Consider the following 16,027-nt stretch of genomic DNA (forward strand, 5'->3'; position numbering starts at 1 on the left):
TTTGTGGGAAAAGTATCAATGAAAACATCATCAAGCACGAAAGACTACAGAGAGTTTGCACAGGCATAAAAGAATGAAAATTACTTTCAATAGTTTTAATGTTTACTCAAATCTCTAAAGTCTTAATTTTCTCTTGAAATCAATATTTTTCCATGAAATATTTCTCTTTCTGCTCTGTAAGAAATGTTTGCTTCATAATTTTGACACGAATGTTTGTCAAGGGTATGATGTTTTCTTTGAGAATTTTTGCACACATCTGATTCCATGCATAGCGAAGTTTCTGCGACATCTTCCCAATGGGCAAACTACCTCCCTGCTGCGTCAGACAAAGCATCTACATTGGCAATATGTCACTGCAGCGTAAGGGTAGTGTCAGAAGTGGGATTATGAGCCATGCCACACAGCGATGGCTTGGATAGCCTTTAATCCTTTAATTTTAATATCAACAGTTCTGTACTAATGAGCGTCGGTGAGAAGGAGTTCCATCTGTTCCCAATGGAAAAGGTTGCAATTTCCTGTCAGAAGTGGGATTCGAACCAACGCCTCCAGAGGAGACTGCGACCTGAACGCAGCGCCTTAGACCGCTCGGCCATCCTGACTGGATAAACAAGCGTTCGTTGACGCCATTTCCGCAGATGTTTGTGGAAGGCAATCAAGTATAAAAATGAAATAATTCACGTAATCGACAGGATTTGAACCTGTGCGGGGGGACCCCAATGGATTTCAAGTCCATCGCCTTAACCACTCGGCCACGATTACCCACAATGCTCAGCACCGCTGGAGTAGTCAGAAACGTATTCTTGACAAGCACATCAAGAAACAACCTGTATTCACTCGCTGACGGAAAAGCCTCACCTGTGTGGTCAGACTGGGCTTCCAATGCCACTCCACAGGAAACGCTACAACCTGAATGGAAAGCATGATCCAGTTGAGCCCTAGACTTTAGAGGTAAGTAGCACGTCTTTATTTCTGCCGTGGTCGAATGCCGTAGTCTCTACCCAACGAAAACGAATCCGTATTTGAAAACCAAAAGGATCTGCAGTTAATCGGGTAAAACACTTGGACAGGACTACCTGTCTTTAAAACTCCCATGCGGTGGTGGAAAAGTTATCCTGCACAAACACGTCCCGAAAAAAAGCGGTAATCGCTACCTGAGGGAAAGGGCTCACCTTGTATTTTCAGAATGGGACTGCAACCCCAGCCTACAGGAAATGCTTCTCTCTGAATGCCGAGCAAGATCCAGTTGAGCCATCGTCTCAGTTAGTCCTAGGCAACGCCACCATTTCTCTTATTGCAGCTAAGAAGAGCCATGGTCTGCATCCAAAGGAAATGGTTCTCTTTCAGCATCAGAAGTGGGATTAAAACCTTAGGACTCCAAGAGACCGTGACGTGAACACAGGCCATTCTCACTGGAAGACTGGCATTTCCTTGAAATAATTTCTACAGAATACTGAGGGAGGCCACACATATCAATCATATGGACAGCTCATTACCCCAAATGGTCAGGATTCAAGCCTTCCCGTGGATATCTCAGGGAATTTTCGAGAGACCCCAATGGATTTCTAGTTCATCGCCTTCATAACCACTTGGACAAAACTGCCACTTTGACACAATGGATACAGAGCCCCTCACCTTAAACACAGTAGGTTTCTAGAGAGCCACAGGGTTTGCTGGATTTCATTGTTACTCAGAACTTGCGCAGCACTATAACTGATCAGTTAAATTAGTAGAGTAACCGGTTAAGTCAGGTCACCTGCTATCTTGGGTCTCAATTGGTTGTTGATCTCGAGGAAAAATAAAAAGCAGCATACTCTGTGGATGTCCAGGACCAGGATGGAGTATCGCTTACGTAAAAAGAAAAACGCATCCATATGAAGGAGGGGTGTCCACTCTAACCTGAAAATGGCCAGCAAGGGCGTTGGGTCTTTGTTTAACCCAGCACTATGACACCTGATTCTACTTGAGGTCTTGATTGAAGACCATGTTTAGTTATGTATTTGAGTCAAGAGTTAAGTTTGTTATTGAACGTTTTATTGAGGTAGTTTGCACATTCGCTAAGATGTCGCGGCAATGTTGCTTACCTCGGCTCTGCTACAGAAGCAGCTTTGTGGGAAAAGTATCAATGAAAACATCATCAAGCACGAAAGACTACAGAGAGTTTGCACAGGCATAAAAGAATGAAAATTACTTTCAATAGTTTTAATGTTTACTCAAATCTCTAAAGTCTTAATTTTCTCTTGAAATCAATATTTTTCCATGAAATATTGTCTTTCTGCTCTGTAAGAAATGTTTGCTTCATAATTTTGACACGAATGTTTGTCAAGGGTATGATGTTTTTCTTTGAAATTTTTGCACACATCTGATTCACGCATGCGAAGTTTCTGCCACACTTCCCAATGGCAAACTACCTCCTGCTGCGTCAGACAAAGCATCTACATTGGCAATATGTCACTGCAGCGTAAGGGTGAGTGTCAGAAGTGGATTATGAGCCATGCCACAGCGATGGCTTGATTTTGAACCTTTAATCTTAATATCAACAGTTCTGTACTAATGAGCGTGGTGAGAGGAGTTCCATCTGTTCCCAATGGAAAAGGTTGCAATTTCCTGTCAGAAGTGGATTCGAACCACGCTCCAGAGGAGACTGCGACCTGAACGCAGCGCCAGACCGCTCGGCCATCCTGACTGGATAAACAGGTTCTTGACGCCATTTCCGAGATGTTTGTGGAAGGCAATCAAGTATAAAAATGAAATAATTCACGAATCGACAGGATTTGAACCTGTGCGGGGACCCCAATGGATTTCTAGTCCATGCCTTAACCACTCGGCCACGATTACCCACAATGCTCAGCACCGCTGAGTAGTCAAAACGTATTCTTGACAAGCACATCAAGAAACAACCTGTATTCACTCCTGAGGGAAAAGCCTCACCTGTGTGGTCAGACTGGGCTTCAATGCCACTCTACAGGAAACGCTACAACCTGAATGGAAAGCATGATCCAGTTGAGCCCTAGACTTTAGAGGTAAAGTAGCACGTCTTTATTTCTGCCGGGTCGAATGCCGTAGTCTCTACCCAACGAAAACGAATCGATTTGAAAACCAAAAGGATCTGCAGTTAATCGGGTAAAACACTTGGACAGGACTACCTGTCTTTAAAACTCCCATGCGGTGGTGGAAAAGTTATCCTGCACAAACACGTCCCGAAAAAAAGCGGTAATCGCTACCTGAGAGAAAGGGCTCACCTGTATTTTCAGAATGGGATTGCAACCCCAGCCTACAGGAAATGCTTCTCTCTGAATGCCGAGCAAGATCCAGTTGAGCCATCGTCTCAGTTAGTCCTAGGCAACGCCACCATTTTTCTTATTACAGCTAAGAAGAGCCATGGTCTGCATCCAAAGGAAATGGTTCTCTATTAGCAACAGAAGTGCGATTAAAACCCTAGGACTCCAGGAGACCGTGACGTGAACACAGGCCAATCTCACTGGAAGAGTGGCATTTCCTTGAAATAATTTCTACAGAATACTGAGGGAGGCCACACATATCAATCATATGGACAGCTCATTACCCCAAATGGTCAGGATTCAAACCTTCCCGTGGATATCTCAGGGAATTTTCGAGAGACCCCAATGGACTTCTAGTTCATCGCCTTCATAACCACTTGGACAAAACTGCCACTTTGACACAATGGATACAGAGCCCATCACCTTAAACACAGTAGGTTTCTAGAGAGCCACAGGGTTTGCTGGATTTCATTGTTACTCAGAACTTGCGCAGCACTATAACTGATCAGTTAAATTAGTAGAGTAACCGGTTAACTCAGGTCACCTGCTATCTTGGGTCTCAATTGGTTGTTGATCTCGAGGAAAAATAAAAAGCAGCATACTCTGTGGATGCCCAGCACCAGGATGGAGTATCGCTTACGTAAAAAGAAAAACGCATCCATATGAAGGAGGGGTGTCCCACTCTAATCCGAAATGGCCAGCAAGGGCGTTGTGTCTTTGTTTAACCCAGCACTATGACACCTGATTCTACTTGAGGTCTTGATTGAAGACCATGTTTAGTTATGTATTTGAGTCAAGAGTTAAGTTTGTTTATTGAACGTTTTTTGAGGTAGTTTGCACATTGCTAAGATGTCGCGGCAATGCTGCTTACCTCGGCTCTGCTACAGAAGCAGCTTTGTGGGAAAAGTACAATGAAAACATCATCAAGCACGAAAGACTACAGAGAGTTTGCACAGGCATAAAAGAATGAAAATTACTTTCAATAGTTTTAATGTTTAATCAAACTCAAAAGTCTTACATTTACTCTTGAAATCAATATTTTTCTATGAAATATTTGTCTTTCTGCTCTGTAAGAAATGTTTGCTTCATAATTTTGACACAATGTTTGTCAAGGGTATGATGTTTTCTTTGAGAATTTTTGCACACATCTGATTCCACGCATAGCGAAGTTGCTGCACATCTTCCCAATGGGCAAACTACCCCCTGCTGCGTCAGACAAAGCATCTACATTGGCAATATGTCACTGCAGCGTAAGGGTAGTGTCAGAAGTGGGATTATGAGCCATGGCACACAGCGATGGCTTGGATTTGATAGCCTTTAATCTTAATATCAACAGTTCTGTACTAATGAGCGTCGGTGAGAAGGAGTTCCATCTGTTCCCAATGGAAAAGGTTGCAATTTCCTGTCAGAAGTGGGATTCGAACCCACGCCTCCAGAGGAGACTGCGACCTGAACGCAGCGCCTTAGACCGCTCGGCCATCCTGACTGGATAAACAGGGGTCGTTGACGCCATTTCCGCAGATGTTTGTGGAAGGCAATCAAGTATAAAAATGAAATAATTCACGTAATCGACAGGATTTGAACCTGTGCGGGGAGACCCCAATGGATTTCTAGTCCATCGCCTTAACCACTCGGCCACGATTACCCACAATGCTCAGCACCGCTGGAGTAGTCAGAAACGTATTTTTGACAGCACATCAAGAACAACCTGTATTCACTCCCTGAGGGAAAAGCCTCACTGTGTGGTCAGACTGGGCTTCCAATGCCACTCTACAGGAAACGCTACAACCTGAATGGAAAGCATGATCCAGTTGAGCCCTAGACTTTAGAGGTAAGTAGCACGTCTTTATTTCTGCCGTGGTCGAATGCCGTAGTCTCTACCAACGAAAACGAATCCGTATTTGAAAACCAAAAGGATCTGCAGTTAATCGGGTAAAACACTTGGACAGGACTACCTGTCTTTAAAACTCCCATGCGGTGGTGGAAAAGTTATCCTGCACAAACACGTCCCGAAAAAAAGCGGTAATCGCTACCTGAGAGAAAGGGCTCACCTGTATTTTCAGAATGGGATTGCAACCCCAGCCTACAGGAAATGCTTGTCTCTGAATGCCGAGCAAGATCCAGTTGAGCCATCGTCTCAGTTAGTCCTAGGCAACGCCACCATTTTCTTATTACAGCTAAGAAGAGCCATGGTCTGCATCCAAAGGAAATGGTTCTCTATTAGCATCAGAAGGGATTAAAACCTTAGGACTCCAGAGACCGTGACGTGAACACAGGCCAATCTCACTGGAAGAGTGGCATTTCCTTGAAATAATTTCTACAGAATACTGAGGGAGGCCACACATATCAATCATATGGACAGCTCATTACCCCAAATGGTCAGGATTCAACCTTCCCGTGGATATCTCAGGGAATTTTCGAGAGACCCCAATGGATTCTAGTTCATCGCCTTCATAACCACTTGGACAAAACTGCCACTTTGACACAATGGATACAGAGCCCATCACCTTAAACACAGTAGGTTTCTAGAGAGCCACAGGGTTTGCTGGATTTCATTGTTACTCAGAACTTGGCAGCACTATAACTGATCAGTTAAATTAGTAGAGTAACCGGTTAACTCAGGTCACCTGCTATCTTGGGTCTCAATTGGTTGTTGATCTCGAGGAAAAATAAAAGCAGCATACTCTGTGGATGTCCAGCACCAGGATGGAGTATCGCTTACGTAAAAGAAAAACGCATCCATATGAAGGAGGGGTGTCCATCTAACCCGACAAATGGCCAGCAAGGGCGTGGTCTTTGTTTAACCCAGCACTATGACACCTGATTCTACTTGAGGTCTTGATTGAAGACCATGTTTAGTTATGTATTTGAGTCAAGAGTTAAGTTTGTTATTGAACTTTTTATTGAGGTAGTTTGCACATTGCTAAGATGTCCGGGCAATGTTGCTTACCTCGGCTCTGCTACAGAAGCAGCTTTGTGGGAAAAGTATCAATGAAAACATCATCAAGCACGAAAGACTACAGAGAGTTTGCACAGGCATAAAAGAATGAAAATTACTTTCAATAGTTTTAATGTTTAATCAAATCTCAAAAGTCTTAATTTACTCTTGAAATCAATATTTTTCTATGAAATATTTGTCTTTCTGCTCTGTAAGAAATGTTTGCTTCATAATTTTGACACAATGTTTGTCAAGGGTATGATGTTTTCTTTGAGAATTTTTGCACACATCTGATTCCACGCATAGCGAAGTTGCTGGACATCTTCCCAATGGGCAAACTACCCCCCTGCTGCGTCAGACAAAGCATCTACATTGGCAATATGTCACTGCAGCGTAAGGGTAGTGTCAGAAGTGGGATTATGAGCCATGCCACACAGCGATGGCTTGGATTTGATAGCCTTAAACTTAATATCAACAGTTCTGTACTAATGAGCGTCGGTGAGAAGGAGTTCCATCTGTTCCCAATGGAAAAGGTTGCAATTTCCTGTCAGAAGTGGGATTCGAACCCACGCCTCCAGAGGAGACTGCGACCTGAACGCAGCGCCTTAGACCGCTCGGCCATCCTGACTGGATAAACAGGCGTTCGTTGACGCCATTTCCGCAGATGTTTGTGGAAGGCAATCAAGTATAAAAATGAAATAATTCACGTAATCGACAGGATTTGAACCTGTGCGGGGAGACCCCAATGGATTTCTAGTCCATCGCCTTAACCACTCGGCCACGATTACCACAAACTCAGCACCGCTGGAGTAGTCAGAAACGTATTCTTGACGAGCACATCAAGCAACAACCTGTATTCACTCCCTGAGGGAAAAGCCTCATCTGTGTGGTCAGACTGGGCTTCCAATGCCACTCTACAGGAAACGCTACAACCTGAATTGAAAGCATGATCCAGTTGAGCCCTAGACTTTAGAGGTAAGTAGCACGTCTTTATTTCTGCCGTGGTCGAATGCCGTAGTCTCTACCCAACGAAAACGAATCCGTATTTGAAAATCAAAAGGATCTGCAGTTAATCGGGTAAAACACTTGGACAGGACTACCTGTCTTTAAAACTCCCATGCGGTGGTGGAAAAGTTATCCTGCACAAACACGTCCCGAAAAAAAGCGGTAATCGCTACCTGAGGGAAAGGGCTCACCTGTATTTTCAGAATGGGATTGCAACCCCAGCCTACAGGAAATGCTTGCTCTGAATGCCGAGCAAGATCCAGTTGAGCCATCGTCTCAGTTAGTCCTAGGCAACGCCACCATTTCTCTTATTACAGCAAGAAGAGCCATGGTCTGCATCCAAAGGAAATGGTTCTCTATTAGCACACAAGTGGATTAAAACCTTAGGACTCCAAGAGACCGTGACGTGAACACAGGCCATTCTCACTGGAAGAGTGGCATTTCCTTGAAATAATTTCTACATAATACTGAGGGAGGCCACACATATCAATCATATGGACAGCTCATTACCCCAAATGGTCAGGATTCAAGCCTTCCCGTGGATATCTCAGGGAATTTTCGAGAGACCCCAATGGATTTCTAGTTCATCGCCTTCATAACCACTTGGACAAAACTGCCACTTTGACACAATGGATACAGAGCCCATCACCTTAAACACAGTAGGTTTCTAGAGAGCCACAGGGTTTGCTGGATTTCATTGTTACTCAGAACTTGTGCAGCACTATAACTGATCAGTTAAATTAGTAGAGTAACCGGTTAACTCAGGTCACCTGCTATCTTGGGTCTCAATTGGTTGTTGATCTCGAGGAAAAATAAAACGCAGCATACTCTGTGGATGTCCAGGACCAGGATGGAGTATCGCTTACGTAAAAAGAAGAACGCATCCATATGAAGGAGGGGTGCCCAATCTAACCCGACAATGGCCAGCAAGGGCGTTGGGTCTTTGTTTAACCCAGCACTATGACACCTGATTCTACTTGAGGTCTTGATTGAAGACCATGTTTAGTTATGTATTTGAGTCAAGAGTTAAGTTTTTTATTGAACTTTTTATTGAGGTAGTTTGCACATTCGCTAAGATGTCGCGGCAATGTTGCTTACCTCGGCTCTGCTACAGAAGCAGCTTTGTGGGAAAAGTATCAATGAAAACATCATCAAGCACGAAAGACTACAGAGAGTTTGCACAGGCATAAAAGAATGAAAATTACTTTCAATAGTTTTAATGTTTAATCAAATCTGAAAAGTCTTAAATTTACTCTTGAAATCAATATTTTTCCATGAAATATTTGTCTTTCTGCTCTGTAAGAAATGTTTGCTTCATAATTTTGACACAAATGTTTGTCAAGGGTATGATGTTTTCTTTGAGAATTTTTGCACACATCTGATTCCACGCATAGCGAAGTTTCTGCGACATCTTCCCAATGGGCAAACTACCCCCCTGCTGCGTCAGACAAAGCATCTACATTGGCAATATGTCACTGCAGCGTAAGGGTAGTGTCAGAAGTGGGATTATGAGCCATGCCACACAGCGATGGCTTGGATTTGATAGCCTTTAATCTTAATATCAACAGTTCTGTACTAATGAGCGTCGGTGAGAAGGAGTTCCATCTGTTCCCAATGGAAAAGGTTGCAATTTCCTGTCAGAAGTGGGATTCGAACCCACGCCTCCAGAGGAGACTGCGACCTGAACGCAGCGCCTTAGACCGCTCGGCCATCCTGACTGGATAAACAGACGTTCGTTGACGCCATTTCCGCAGATGTTTGTGGAAGGCAATCAAGTATAAAAATGAAATAATTCACGTAATCGACAGGATTTGAACCTGTGCGGGGAGACCCCAATGGATTTCTAGTCCATCGCCTTAACCACTCGGCCACGATTACCCACAAAACTCAGCACCGCTGGAGTAGTCAGAAACGTATTCTTGACGAGCACATCAAGCAACAACCTGTATTCACTCCCTGAGGGAAAAGCCTCATCTGTGTGGTCAGACTGGGCTTCCAATGCCACTCTACAGGAAACGCTACAACCTGAATGGAAAGCATGATCCAGTTGAGCCCTAGACTTTAGAGGTAAGTAGCACGTCTTTATTTCTGCCGTGGTCGAATGCCGTAGTCTCTACCCAACGAAAACGAATCCGTATTTGAAAATCAAAAGGATCTGCAGTTAATCGGGTAAAACACTTGGACAGGACTACCTGTCTTTAAAACTCCCATGCGGTGGTGGAAAAGTTATCCTGCACAAACACGTCCCGAAAAAAAGCGGTAATCGCTACCTGAGGGAAAGGGCTCACCTGTATTTTCAGAATGGGATTGCAACCCCAGCCTACAGGAAATGCTTGTCTCTGAATGCCGAGCAAGATCCAGTTGAGCCATCGTCTCAGTTAGTCCTAGGCAACGCCACCATTTCTCTTATTACAGCAAAGAAGAGCCATGGTCTGCATCCAAAGGAAATGGTTCTCTATTAGCACAAAGTGCGATTAAAAACCTTAGGACTCCAAGAGACCGTGACGTGAACACAGGCCATTCTCACTGGAAGAGTGGCATTTCCTTGAAATAATTTCTACATAATACTGAGGGAGGCCACACATATCAATCATATGGACAGCTCATTACCCCAAATGGTCAGGATTCAAGCCTTCCCGTGGATATCTCAGGGAATTTTCGAGAGACCCCAATGGATTTCTAGTTCATCGCCTTCATAACCACTTGGACAAAACTTCCACTTTGACACAATGGATACAGAGCCCATCACCTTAAACACAGTAGGTTTCTAGAGAGCCACAGGGTTTGCTGGATTTCATTGTTACTCAGAACTTGTGCAGCACTATAACTGATCAGTTAAATTAGTAGAGTAACCGGTTAACTCAGGTCACCTGCTATCTTGGGTCTCAATTGGTTGTTGATCTCGAGGAAAAATAAAACGCAGCATACTCTGTGGATGTCCAGGACCAGGATGGAGTATCGCTTACGTAAAAAGAAAACGCATCCATATGAAGGAGGGGTGCCCAATCGAACCAAATGGCCAGCAAGGGCGTTGGGTCTTTGTTTAACCCAGCACTATGACACCTGATTTACTTGAGGTCTTGATTGAAGACCATGTTTAGTTATGTATTTGAGTCAAGAGTTAAGTTTTTATTGAACTTTTATTGAGGTAGTTTGCACATTCGCTAAGATGTCGCGGCAATGTTGCTTACCTCGGCTCTGCTACAGAAGCAGCTTTGTGGGAAAAGTATCAATGAAAACATCATCAAGCACGAAAGACTACAGAGAGTTTGCACAGGCATAAAAGAATGAAAATTACTTTCAATAGTTTTAATGTTTAATCAAACTCAAAAGTCTTAAATTTACTCTTGAAATCAATATTTTTCATGAAATATTTGTCTTTCTGCTCTGTAAGAAATGTTTGCTTCATAATTTTGACACAATGTTTGTCAAGGGTATGATGTTTTCTTTGACAATTTTTGCACACATCTGATTCCACGCATAGCGAAGTTTCTGCGACATCTTCCCAATGGGCAAACTACCCCCCTGCTGCGTCAGACAAAGCATCTACATTGGCAATATGTCACTGCAGCGTAAGGGTAGTGTCAGAAGTGGGATTATGAGCCATGCCACACAGCGATGGCTTGGATTTGATAGCCTTTAATCTTAATATCAACAGTTCTGTACTAATGAGCGTCGGTGAGAAGGAGTTCCATCTGTTCCCAATGGAAAAGGTTGCAATTTCCTGTCAGAAGTGGGATTCGAACCCACGCCTCCAGAGGAGACTGCGACCTGAACGCAGCGCCTTAGACCGCTCGGCCATCCTGACTGGACAAACAGGCGTTCGTTGACGCCATTTCCGCAGATGTTTGTGGAAGGCAATCAAGTATAAAAATGAAATAATTCACGTAATCGACAGGATTTGAACCTGTGCGGGGAGACCCCAATGGATTTCTAGTCCATCGCCTTAACCACTCGGCCACGATTACCCACAAAACTCAGCACCGCTGGAGTAGTCAGAAACGTATTCTTGACGAGCACATCAAGCAACAACCTGTATTCACTCCCTGAGGGAAAAGCCTCATCTGTGTGGTCAGACTGGGCTTCCAATGCCACTCTACAGGAAACGCTACAACCTGAATGGAAAGCATGATCCAGTTGAGCCCTAGACTTTAGAGGTAAGTAGCACGTCTTTATTTCTGCCGTGGTCGAATGCCGTAGTCTCTACCCAACGAAAACGAATCCGTATTTGAAAACCAAAAGGATCAGCAGTTAATCGGGTAAAACACTTGGACAGGACTACCTGTCTTTAAAACTCCCATGCGGTGGTGGAAAAGTTATCCTGCACAAACACGTCCCGAAAAAAAGCGGTAATCGCTACCTGAGGGAAAGGGCTCACCTGTATTTTCAGAATGGGATTGCAACCCCAGCCTACAGGAAATGCTTGTCTCTGAATGCCGAGCAAGATCCAGTTGAGCCATCGTCTCAGTTAGTCCTAGGCAACGCCACCATTTTCTTATTACAGCAAGAAGAGCCATGGTCTGCATCCAAAGGAAATGGTTCTCTATTAGCATCACAAGTGGGATTAAAACCTTAGGACTCCAAGAGACCGTGACGTGAACACAGGCCATTCTCACTGGAAGAGTGGCATTTCCTTGAAATAATTTCTACATAATACTGAGGGAGGCCACACATATCAATCATATGGACAGCTCATTACCCCAAATGGTCAGGATTCAAGCCTTCCCGTGGATATCTCAGGGAATTTTCGAGAGACCCCAATGGATTTCTAGTTCATCGCCTTCATAACCACTTGGACAAAACTGCCACTTTGACACAATGGATACAGAGCCCATCACCTTAAACACAGTAGGTTTCTAGAGAGCCACAGGGTTTGCTGGATTTCATTGTTACTCAGAACTTGGCAGCACTATAACTGATCAGTTAAATTAGTAGAGTAACGGTTAACTCAGGTCACCTGCTATCTTGGGTCTCAATTGGTTGTTGATCTCGAGGAAAAATAAAACGCAGCATACTCTGTGGATGTCCAGGACCACGATGGAGTATCGCTTACGTAAAAAGAAGAACGCATCCATATGAAGGAGGGGTGCCCAATCTAACCCGAAAATGGCCAGCAAGGGCGTTGGTCTTTGTTTAACCCAGCACTATGACACCTGATTCTACTTGAGGTCTTGATTGAAGACCATGTTTAGTTATGTATTTGAGTCAAGAGTTAAGTTTTTATTGAACTTTTATTGAGGTAGTTTGCACATTCGCTAAGATGCCGCGGCAATGTGCTTACCTCGGCTCTGCTACAGAAGCAGCTTTGTGGGAAAAGTATCAATGAAAACATCATCAAGCACGAAAGACTACAGAGAGTTTGCACAGGCATAAAAGAATGAAAATTACTTTCAATAGTTTTAATGTTTAATCAAAACTCAAAAGTCTTAAATTTACTCTTGAAATCAATATTTTTCCATGAAATATTTGTCTTTCTGCTCTGTAAGAAATGTTTGCTTCATAATTTTGACACGAATGTTTGTCAAGGGTATGATGTTTTCTTTGACAATTTTTGCACACATCTGATTCCACGCATAGCGAAGTTGCTGCCACATCTTCCCAATGGGCAAACTACCTCCCTGCTGCGTCAGACAAAGCATCTACATTGGCAATATGTCACTGCAGCGTAAGGGTAGTGTCAGAAGTGGGATTATGAGCCATGGCACACAGCGATGGCTTGGATTTGATAGCCTTTAATCTTAATATCAACAGTTCTGTACTAATGAGCGTCGGTGAGAAGGAGTTCCATCTGTTCCCAATGGAAAAGGTTGCAATTTCCTGTCAGAAGTGGGATTCGAACCCACGCCTCCAGAGGAGACTGCGACCTGAACGCAGCGCCTTAGACCGCTCGGCCATCCTGACTGGATAAACAGGGGTTCGTTGACGCCATTTCCGCAGATGTTTGTGGAAGGCAATCAAGTATAAAAATGAAATAATTCACGTAATCGACAGGATTTGAACCTGTGCGGGGAGACCCCAATGGATTTCTAGTCCATCGCCTTAACCACTCGGCCACGATTACCCACAATGCTCAGCACCGCTGGAGTAGTCAGAAACGTATTCTTGACCAGCACATCAAGAAACAACCTGTATTCACTCCCTGAGGGAAAAGCCTCACCTGTGTGGTCAGACTGGGCTTCCAATGCCACTCTACAGGAAACGCTACAACCTGAATGGAAAGCATGATCCAGTTGAGCCCTAGACTTTAGAGGTAAGTAGCACGTCTTTATTTCTGCCGTGGTCGAATGCCGTAGTCTATACCCAACGAAAACGAATCCGTATTTGAAAACCAAAAGGATCTGCAGTTAATCGGGTAAAACACTTGGACAGGACTACCTGTCTTTAAAACTCCCATGCGGTGGTGGAAAAGTTATCCTGCACAAACACGTCCCGAAAAAAAGCGGTAATCGCTACCTGAGAGAAAGGGCTCACCTGTATTTTCAGAATGGGATTGCAACCCCAGCCTACAGGAAATGCTTCTCTCTGAATGCCGAGCAAGATCCAGTTGAGCCATCGTCTCAGTTAGTCCTAGGCAACGCCACCATTTTTCTTATTACAGCTAAGAAGAGCCATGGTCTGCATCCAAAGGAAATGGTTCTCTATTAGCATCAAAGTGCGATTAAAACCCTAGGACTCCAAAGGGGACCGTGACGTGAACACAGGCCATCTCACTGGAAGAGTGGCATTTCCTTGAAATAATTTCTACAGAATACTGAGGGAGGCCACATATCAATCATATGGACAGCTCATTACCCCAAATGGTCAGGATTCAAACCTTCCCGTGGATATCTCAGGGAATTTTCGAGAGACCCCAATGGACTTCTAGTTCATCGCCTTCATAACCACTTGGACAAAACTGCCACTTTGACACAATGGATACAGAGCCCATCACCTTAAACACAGTAGGTTTCTAGAGAGCCACAGGGTTTGCTGGATTTCATTGTTACTCAGAACTTGCGCAGCACTATAACTGATCAGTTAAATTAGTAGAGTAACCGGTTAACTCAGGTCACCTGCTATCTTGGGTCTCAATTGGTTGTTGATCTCGAGGAAAAATAAAAAGCAGCATACTCTGTGGATGCCAGGGACCAGGATGGAGTATCGCTTACGTAAAAAAGAAAACGCATCCATATGAAGGAGGGGTGCCAATCTAACCCGAAATGGCCAGCAAGGGCGTGTGTCTTTGTTTAACCCAGCACTATGACACCTGATTCTACTTGAGGTCTTGATTGAAGACCATGTTTAGTTATGTATTTGAGTCAAGAGTTAAGTTTGTTATTGAACTTTTATTGAGGTAGTTTGCACATTGCTAAGATGCCGCGGCAATGCTGCTTACCTCGGCTCTGCTACAGAAGCAGCTTTGTGGGAAAAGTATCAATGAAAACATCATCAAGCACGAAAGACTACAGAGAGTTTGCACAGGCATAAAAGAATGAAAATTACTTTCAATAGTTTTAATGTTTAATCAAAACTCAAAAGTCTTACATTTACTCTTGAAATCAATATTTTTCTATGAAATATTTGTCTTTCTGCTCTGTAAGAAATGTTTGCTTCATAATTTTGACACGAATGTTTGTCAAGGGTATGATGTTTTCTTTGACAATTTTTGCACACATCTGATTCCACGCATAGCGAAGTTGCTGCCACATCTTCCCAATGGGCAAACTACCTCCCTGCTGCGTCAGACAAAGCATCTACATTGGCAATATGTCACTGCAGCGTAAGGGTAGTGTCAGAAGTGGGATTATGAGCCATGGCACACAGCGATGGCTTGGATTTGATAGCCTTTAATCTTAATATCAACAGTTCTGTACTAATGAGCGTCGGTGAGAAGGAGTTCCATCTGTTCCCAATGGAAAAGGTTGCAATTTCCTGTCAGAAGTGGGATTCGAACCCACGCCTCCAGAGGAGACTGCGACCTGAACGCAGCGCCTTAGACCGCTCGGCCATCCTGACTGGATAAACAGGGGTCGTTGACGCCATTTCCGCAGATGTTTGTGGAAGGCAATCAAGTATAAAAATGAAATAATTCACGTAATCGACAGGATTTGAACCTGTGCGGGGAGACCCCAATGGATTTCTAGTCCATCGCCTTAACCACTCGGCCACGATTACCCACAATGCTCAGCACCGCTGGAGTAGTCAGAAACGTATTCTTGACCAGCACATCAAGAAACAACCTGTATTCACTCCCTGAGGGAAAAGCCTCACCTGTGTGGTCAGACTGGGCTTCCAATGCCACTCTACAGGAAACGCTACAACCTGAATGGAAAGCATGATCCAGTTGAGCCCTAGACTTTAGAGGTAAGTAGCACGTCTTTATTTCTGCCGTGGTCGAATGCCGTAGTCTATACCCAACGAAAACGAATCCGTATTTGAAAACCAAAAGGATCTGCAGTTAATCGGGTAAAACACTTGGACAGGACTACCTGTCTTTAAAACTCCCATGCGGTGGTGGAAAAGTTATCCTGCACAAACACGTCCCGAAAAAAAGCGGTAATCGCTACCTGAGAGAAAGGGCTCACCTGTATTTTCAGAATGGGATTGCAACCCCAGCCTACAGGAAATGCTTCTCTCTGAATGCCGAGCAAGATCCAGTTGAGCCATCGTCTCAGTTAGTCCTAGGCAACGCCACCATTTTTCTTATTACAGCTAAGAAGAGCCATGGTCTGCATCCAAAGGAAATGGTTCTCTATTAGCAACAGAAGTGCGATTAAAACCCTAGGACTCCAGGAGACCGTGACGTGAACACAGGCCAATCTCACTG

At 44.0% G+C, this 16,027-nt stretch overlaps 14 non-coding genes across 14 annotated transcripts; all 14 read right to left on the reverse strand.

The window, feature by feature from the left end:
• Window positions 1-516: 516 nt before the first annotated feature.
• On the reverse strand, window positions 517-599 carry trnal-cag (transfer RNA leucine (anticodon CAG)). The gene has a single exon. It is a non-coding gene; the product is annotated as a tRNA-Leu (tRNA).
• A 78-nt stretch (window positions 600-677) lies between these two features.
• Window positions 678-759, reverse strand: trnas-uga (transfer RNA serine (anticodon UGA)). Its single transcript has one exon. It is a non-coding gene; the product is annotated as a tRNA-Ser (tRNA).
• A 3,922-nt stretch (window positions 760-4,681) lies between these two features.
• Window positions 4,682-4,764, reverse strand: trnal-cag (transfer RNA leucine (anticodon CAG)). Its single transcript has one exon. It is a non-coding gene; the product is annotated as a tRNA-Leu (tRNA).
• A 77-nt stretch (window positions 4,765-4,841) lies between these two features.
• Window positions 4,842-4,923, reverse strand: trnas-aga (transfer RNA serine (anticodon AGA)). The gene has a single exon. It is a non-coding gene; the product is annotated as a tRNA-Ser (tRNA).
• A 1,838-nt stretch (window positions 4,924-6,761) lies between these two features.
• On the reverse strand, window positions 6,762-6,844 carry trnal-cag (transfer RNA leucine (anticodon CAG)). The gene has a single exon. It is a non-coding gene; the product is annotated as a tRNA-Leu (tRNA).
• Window positions 6,845-6,922: 78 nt separating this feature from the next.
• Window positions 6,923-7,004, reverse strand: trnas-aga (transfer RNA serine (anticodon AGA)). Its single transcript has one exon. It is a non-coding gene; the product is annotated as a tRNA-Ser (tRNA).
• A 1,852-nt stretch (window positions 7,005-8,856) lies between these two features.
• Window positions 8,857-8,939, reverse strand: trnal-cag (transfer RNA leucine (anticodon CAG)). Its single transcript has one exon. It is a non-coding gene; the product is annotated as a tRNA-Leu (tRNA).
• A 78-nt stretch (window positions 8,940-9,017) lies between these two features.
• Window positions 9,018-9,099, reverse strand: trnas-aga (transfer RNA serine (anticodon AGA)). The gene has a single exon. It is a non-coding gene; the product is annotated as a tRNA-Ser (tRNA).
• Window positions 9,100-10,946: 1,847 nt separating this feature from the next.
• trnal-cag (transfer RNA leucine (anticodon CAG)) lies at window positions 10,947-11,029 on the reverse strand. The gene has a single exon. It is a non-coding gene; the product is annotated as a tRNA-Leu (tRNA).
• A 78-nt stretch (window positions 11,030-11,107) lies between these two features.
• On the reverse strand, window positions 11,108-11,189 carry trnas-aga (transfer RNA serine (anticodon AGA)). The gene has a single exon. It is a non-coding gene; the product is annotated as a tRNA-Ser (tRNA).
• Window positions 11,190-13,039: 1,850 nt separating this feature from the next.
• Window positions 13,040-13,122, reverse strand: trnal-cag (transfer RNA leucine (anticodon CAG)). Its single transcript has one exon. It is a non-coding gene; the product is annotated as a tRNA-Leu (tRNA).
• Window positions 13,123-13,200: 78 nt separating this feature from the next.
• trnas-aga (transfer RNA serine (anticodon AGA)) lies at window positions 13,201-13,282 on the reverse strand. Its single transcript has one exon. It is a non-coding gene; the product is annotated as a tRNA-Ser (tRNA).
• A 1,851-nt stretch (window positions 13,283-15,133) lies between these two features.
• trnal-cag (transfer RNA leucine (anticodon CAG)) lies at window positions 15,134-15,216 on the reverse strand. The gene has a single exon. It is a non-coding gene; the product is annotated as a tRNA-Leu (tRNA).
• Window positions 15,217-15,293: 77 nt separating this feature from the next.
• trnas-aga (transfer RNA serine (anticodon AGA)) lies at window positions 15,294-15,375 on the reverse strand. The gene has a single exon. It is a non-coding gene; the product is annotated as a tRNA-Ser (tRNA).
• Window positions 15,376-16,027: the final 652 nt, after the last annotated feature.

This window comes from Anguilla rostrata, chromosome 11, assembly GCF_018555375.3.
Source record: "Anguilla rostrata isolate EN2019 chromosome 11, ASM1855537v3, whole genome shotgun sequence".
Classification (NCBI taxonomy): Eukaryota; Metazoa; Chordata; class Actinopteri; order Anguilliformes; family Anguillidae; genus Anguilla; species Anguilla rostrata.